The sequence below is a fragment of the Puma concolor genome, chromosome C2, assembly GCF_028749965.1.
Source record: "Puma concolor isolate L17-30 chromosome C2, mPumCon1.1.hap2, whole genome shotgun sequence".
NCBI classification, from domain to species: domain Eukaryota; kingdom Metazoa; phylum Chordata; class Mammalia; order Carnivora; family Felidae; genus Puma; species Puma concolor.
The window spans coordinates 79,613,885-79,620,919 of NC_141675.1; the positions used below are offsets into that span (position 1 = coordinate 79,613,885).

At 46.0% G+C, this 7,035-nt stretch overlaps 1 long non-coding RNA gene across 1 annotated transcript; it reads right to left on the reverse strand.

Annotated features, from left to right (window-relative positions):
• Positions 1–395: 395 nt before the first annotated feature.
• Positions 396–2,340, reverse strand: LOC147577348 (uncharacterized). The gene is made up of 2 exons (XR_015255805.1): positions 2,154–2,340; positions 396–1,068 (listed from the first exon to the last, which is right to left on the reverse strand). It is a non-coding gene; the product is annotated as an uncharacterized LOC147577348 (long non-coding RNA).
• Positions 2,341–7,035: the final 4,695 nt, after the last annotated feature.

Genomic DNA, 7,035 nt, shown 5'->3' on the forward strand with positions numbered 1-7,035 from the left:
AATTTTTTTTTAATGTTTATTTATTTTTGAGAGAGAGAGCACGAGCAGGGGAGGGGCAGAGAGAAGGGGAGACACAGAATCCGAAGCAGGCTCCAGGCTCTGAGCTGTCAGCACAGAGCCTGACGCGGGGCTCGAACTCACGGACCGTGAGATCATGACCTGAGCCGAAGTTGGCCGCTTAACTGACTGAGCCACCCAGGCGCCCCTTAATGTTTATTTTTGAGAGAGAGAGAGAGAGAGAGAAAGAGAGAGAGAGTGTGTGAGCACGGGAAGGGCAGAGAGAGAGAGACACACACACAGAATCTGAAGCAGGCTCCAGGCTCTGAGCTGTCAGCACAGAGCCTGACGCGGGGCTCTAACCCACAAACTGTGAAATCACGACTGAGCCACCCAGGTGCCCCTCAGTAAATTTTAATAAATGGATAGATCCAACACTTAAAGGGAGACCTTTACAAACTAGAGCTCAGAGGACTGCAACTAGGACTGTGAAATTTTGAACAGGATAAGGGATAGCTTAAAAAATGAAATATGCAACTTGGAGAAGAAAATACACACTGGGCAATTAATCACTATCTTCAAGCAGCCAACAGGCTATCTTGGGGAAGACACATAATAGGAGAAACTCCCTAAGTGGAGAAGGACTTCAAATGAACATACGCAGCAGCTTTAGGGAGGACAGTCAGCGTCCCATCTCTCGTGAGGACCATATCTTGATAGAAAATTGAAGGGAGGTGAGAATCCATAGGGTAAGGAGCTTGGCCCGTGACTTTTAAGCCTAAGGAAACGTGGACACCTTGGAATAGAGAACGTTTGGGGGCACTTCCATTAGAGGGGCATTGAAGGCGAGGGGTAAGCATCTGTAGTAAACTGAACTGGAGACAGCGGTAGAAAAAGTTGAGCTCAAGGGTAAGACGAGCACACTTGGCCCTCCTAAGATCCCTCGTTTTCTAATAATAACGATACTGGTTCCTGAGTGCTTCTATTCACCAAGCGTCGTATTATAACATTAAACTGATGATAATTCTGGTACAGCAACAATCAGGAAGCCCCATTTTGCACAAGTTCAACCTGAAAAAAAAATAAAGGAAATTGATTTTTAAAAACATGCTGGCAAGGTTTCTGTGAAACTGGCACACTCAGTGGGAGAAACACAAATTGAATACAAATTGAAACAATCCTTTCGGAGAGCCATTTGGCATTTCTTCTCGAGAGCCAGAAACTCATCTAATAATCCCGCTCCAAGGGATTTACCCTAAGGAAAATAACTCTGAAAAAGAAAAAAAACAAAACAAAACAACAACAACAACAAACCAAACCTGGACGCTCAGAGCTCTCTAAAATATCAAAAGCTGGAAAGAATCCAAAGTCCCAATAATTTAGGAATGGTTAAATAATTTATGATATGTTAACTCCGTGAAAAATTATGGAGCCATTAAAATGATAAATGGGAAGACTTCGTGGCAACATGAAAAGCGTATAACAAATAATGTTCAAGGATAAGAGTGGAACGCAAATTGCACATGTGCTCTGATTATAACTCCATAAAAATACTTGTGACTAGAAATTGAAAGGGACAACAGAGAAAGGTAGAGACTATTGTGTTTTATGAGATTTTGTATATAATCATTACATACTTAAATTTTTTTAAATTTTAAAATAAAATTTATGTTTGAAGGAGAGTGTGAGCAAGGGAGAGGCAGAAGAGAGAGACACAGAATCCAAAACAGGCTCCAGGCTCTGAGCTCTCAGCACAGAGCCTGATGCGGGTCTCGAACTCACGAGCTGTGAGATCATGACCTGAGCCGAAGTCAGACGCTTAACTGACGGAGCCACCCAGGCGCCCCATAATCATCATATACTTTTAAAAAATGAAAACAGAGAAGAGTTCTTGCTTTCTCTAGAGAAATCTGAGACTAACTAACAGCATGTTAGTTAGAAAGCATCTTATAGGTCCTTGCCTAACACCCTCATTTTTACAATTAGGGAAAGTGAAGCCCTGAGAAAGTACCCTGTCTGTCCTATGACATTAGTGGTAGAGCTGGGACTAGAACAAGGAAGCGTAAGGGAGAGGATCCCTGGATGGTTATATTTCAGAGACTGATCATTTGTGGAAACACATGGAGTGAAGAGGGCACGAGGGAAAATAGGGTCACCTGTCATAAAAATTCTCAGATGTGGGTAGAAAATTGAGTCCATTGAGAATGTAGCATCCTCTGTCTGCTGAAGACCAGCTACCATCCCTCATGAAGCACATAATGGATCTGGAACGGGAGGGTGTTTTTCTGCCTTTAAAGGCCATCTCCTCTCCTCTCCTCATCATTTCCCGTGTCCCAAGGTCAAGGGCTCATCCATCATTCTGTAAACACTTTGTCGGCACCTGTTATGTCCCAGGAGCTGTACTGGCCTGGAGAAAGACACTCAGAGAAAGAGCTCTGATAGCACTCCCACTTTAGAACTGGACACAGACAATTTGCATGCAAACAAATAAATAAGATGATTGAACAATGTGGTGAGCACTATTACACAACACGACAGGAATTTGTGATGGGACTAACCGGCGGGGGGATGAGCATGGGGTGTGGGGGACCCTGAGTGAGGAGGTGATGTGATCCGATCTATAGACTTGAACCCTCACCGGCTGCCTTTATTATTTGAGGACGGTCGTGACCGCCCCTCGGCAACAGTCTCTGTCTCTCGTTACTGTGGCCACAGAGGTCTCTCAATAAAATATGAATTTGATGTGATACTGGTCCAGCGGCAAACTTTCCGAAGCTCCTTGTCACCCCCAAGCTAAAGCTCCAGCACTCGGCACAGCTCTTGAGATCTCCACAGTAGCTTCCCAAGTCACGTTGGGGCAGCGGTAGCACATGTCCTGCCCCCCGGCGCCCCACTGCACACAGCCCCCCTGGGAGCCCCACTGGGCACTCCCTTGGTCGCTTGGTGTGCTGCCACTCTCCTGAGGCTGGGCACTTGCACAAGCTGCCCTCTCTCTGTGATCCCTCTTCTCCCTCTTTCTTTACAGAAAGCTTCCCTTTCCTTTATTTATTTATTTATTTATTTATTTTTAATGTTTATTTATTTTTGAGACAGAGAGAGACAGAGCATGAACGGGGGAGAGTCAGAGAGAGGGAGACACAGTATCCGAAACAGGCTCCAGGCTCCGAGCTGTCAGCACAGAGCCTGACGCGGGGCTCCAACTCACGGACCGCGAGATCATGACCTGAGCCGAAGTCGGCTGCTTAACCAACTGAGCCACCCAGGCGCCCCAGCTTCCCTTTCCTTTAAAGGTTTTGTCTCAATGCCTCCTCTTCTTAAAAGTCTTCCCTCACTCTTCCAGGTAGAGCAGATGAGCCAATGCCTTCTATGTGCTCATAACACACTTTGTTCACACTTGCATTATAACACCTCACACTGAATCATAACTATTTGTGTATGTATGTACGGTGAGCAGGGACCACATCTTAGTCATGTTTTTATATCCAGAGCCAAGCACAGTCTGGACACCTAAGTGTTAGTGGATATTTAGCAACTGGGTTGGTCGACAGATCATGGGACAGAAGGATGGGTAAGTGGATGAATGAATAGAGCCTGTCTCCCTGGTTCTAAAAGCGAGGCAACTCTGATCTAGCTCATCAACTGTGAGATAAAGAATCAGAACAGGTGATTTTTAAGGTTACCTCCTGCTCTGATGTTCCGGGTTTTGAGAGTCCATAAATCATGACTGGTTATTGCCATTGGAATCAGAGCGCCTTCTTGGCTGCTTGAGAAAACTCAAAGGACTCCCAGGTTCGTGATTAAAGATCAAAAAGCCCATGGAAGCCTGCTGCACTGGGATAAATAAAACCTGGGCACGGGCTGGGTGTCCTCCTGTCCCAGTTGGCAACACTCAACCATTACCCCAACATACCTGCTGAGGGAAGAAGCCTCGAGCAAAACCAGTTTCGAGCCGGCTCAGCAACAGCATAGCTACACATTCCTGTAAATTTCAGTGCCATGCAAGGGCCTGGACAGGCGAGTCCGTGCCGCTATGTTACATAGCTCCGGTGGCTACCTTTGCTTGCTGCATAATCTGCGGGTGTGGTTTTCAGGATAGACTTGTGCCGATTTATGTCGGAGGTGAGGACCAAAATAATCCCTACTTCAGCTTTCGATGGAGAAAAGAGTGGAGTATACCCCATTCCCTCTCTACAGGGCTAGAGAAGGTGACATTAAGTTCAGGCCACAAGGCCTGTCTTCATGCTAGCCACACACTTCAGCCTTACGTGCAGATCACACGTTAGGTGCAGTGAGGAATACGCAGAGGGATGAAGTGGGTCCTGTCCTCAAGGAGTCTACGTTCTAGCGAGGGAGATCAAGAATGTACTTAAGATAGCATGGGTACGTTCTCTGCAGAGCGGACAGCAAACAGAGCCCATGTGGATGCAGCCTGCAGGAGGAAGTAGGGAATGCCTCACAAAGGAGCAAATGTATTCAATAGACAGAAATGTCATTGACCGGCTCGGTCAGGAAAAGTGCTTGGGCAAGGGTACGGTGCAGTCTGAGTACGGGGCAGTGAAGGAAGGTGGGTGACATGTTTGGCTACAGCAGAAAGTGTAGATGAGAAAGACAGGGGATTTTTCGCCATCCTGGGGAGGTGGGACAGAAGGGGTCAGCCAGGTCTTGGAGACCTGTCTCATTATTCACTCAAACAGTTATTTACCCAGTGCGTATTTTTGCTGTGTTTTGTTTCTACCTTTGGGCGACAGTCTCCAAGGTTTAGAATACATCCCGTAGGCAATGGGGGTGATCACTGGAGGATCCTGAGAGGTGATGAGGGTAGACAGGTGGAAAGACTTACTTTACTGCTTCCCTTTCTTACTTACATGATCTCTGGCAGGAGAAATTTTGTGATGACATCACTCAGGCTTCATGGAATTGGACACATGACCTTACGATCCCTTCCTAGGAGATTCTGTGATCAATTATCTATTTGTAATCAATACAAAGCTCTTATAGAAAACATCAGGATAAACTGTGTTGCACGCAAGCACACAGCACACAGAGAGATCACTCTGAGAAACTCCTGGAACTAACGAGATGTCATATAGAAGGCCACATATCAAAAGCACCTTTCTGGCAACACTCATAGCAGGAGTTGGGGTACTTGGACCCCAGGATATGTCTCACGTGAGATCCCCCCTTCACTCCGGGAGGCCGCAGAAACCTCAGCCCTCTGTGGCTTCTCTTGGGCTAACAGCAGATTTGCAGGCCCGTGATCCAAAGGCAGTGGTGAGAGCACAGGGTATGGTGAGAAGAAAAGAGACAAGTCAGAATTTGAAACTACAGGAAAGAAAACACTTCTTAACCAACAGAGCAGCTCATTTTAAAGAGATTGAGCCCTGCCTTTCAAAAAATGCAATCAGTATTAAGATCGTTGATTTCCTTCTTCCCCTTCCTACACAGGGAGGGGTTTACTGTAAATTATTTTGGAAGATAAGTGAGTACAAACTTACCTTTGAAAGCACCCAAGAGGCAGAGAGGGGAGTGAATCAAGCTTAAAACATAAGCAATGCAAAGAAAGATGGTAGGAATTAAAACCCGTCTGGTGGCTTTTTATAAATGTATTCTTGCAGAAGTAGGGGGTTCTATGGCTCTTTGCTGTTTTTGAAACATTTTTATTTTGACTGGATCCTGGGGGGACTTCATTTGTCCTTTACCCTATGAACTGTCTCAGAGCCTGAGTCAGGGCTTTTATACAGAAGGGAACCTTCAAACAGCATTTGATGACCTTCAAGCAATATTGATCATTGTGAGTTCCTGGAGACCCTGCACAAAGGACACATGTCTTCTCCATCTCTGTTCCCTGCCATGTGGAAACTGCACATTGCAGGAGTCAGATTGTTTAAATGAGTTCAGGTCTGGGGTGCCTGGGGGGCTCAGTCGCTTGAGCATTTTAGGCTCTTGCTTTCGTCTCAGGTCATGATCTCACAGATCGTGAGAGAGAGTCCCGAGTCGGGCTCAGCACTGACAGTGTGGAGCCCACTTGGGATTCTCTGTCTTTCTCTGTCTTTCTCTCTCCCTCTTTCTCTGCACCTCCCCCATTCATTCCCCCCCACTCCCCCTCTTCCCCACCCCCCAAATAAATAAACTTAAAAAAAAAAAAGCTCACAGGGCACCTGGGTGGTGCAGCCAGTTGAGCGTCTGACTCTTACTTTTGGCTCAGGTCATGATCTCACAGTTTGTGGCTCAAGCCCCCCATCAGGCTCTGCGCAGACAGCATGGAGCCGGCTTGGGATTCTCTCTTTTCCTGTCTCTCTGCCCCTCCCCTGCTCGTGTTCTCACTCCAAACAAATAAATAAACTTAAGCAAAAAAAAAAAAAAAAAAAAAAAAAGAGAGCTCAGGCATGAGCCCCAGGAGATGAGGATACAACCACCAACTCTAACCCTTAACATCCAAGAGACCATGGTGGCAGGGTCACACGCCCCCTCTGGGCCTTAGTTTTCTTTTCTGAGAGTCAATAGAACTAGGCATGTAATTCTGTGGTCCCTAATGAATTGAACCATGAATTGAATTTGTTCAGATGCGAAACTGGCCAATTAAATAAAACACCTTCTTTTCGTGATGTTCTTGATGGGGGAAATGCTAACACAGTAACTTCCGCTACACCAGGTACAATGCCAATATGCCTTGCTTATTTCACTTCCAACAAATGGATATTGAGGATGGAGCGATTCAACTAAACCACCACAACTCCGGTGTCCTGGTTGGGAGTCACTACTACCGATGCAGCCCAACTTCCCACGCCTTAGGCACTCCCACCCGGGATCCTGATCCCGGGGTACAGTCTTAATGATGGTATTGAATGCCAATAGATCCCGAAGTATCTTACGAATTAATCAGAAGAGCTTAAATCATGCCAGTGTATGATTTTAGCGTTCAGCAAAGTGTGTTGTAATCTACTTATTTGGGAACCACGAATCAGTAAATGATATAAATGGTAACCAGATGAACCAGAATTTTCCATTGCCCAGAATACCCCAGTCCCTAGCCATCTT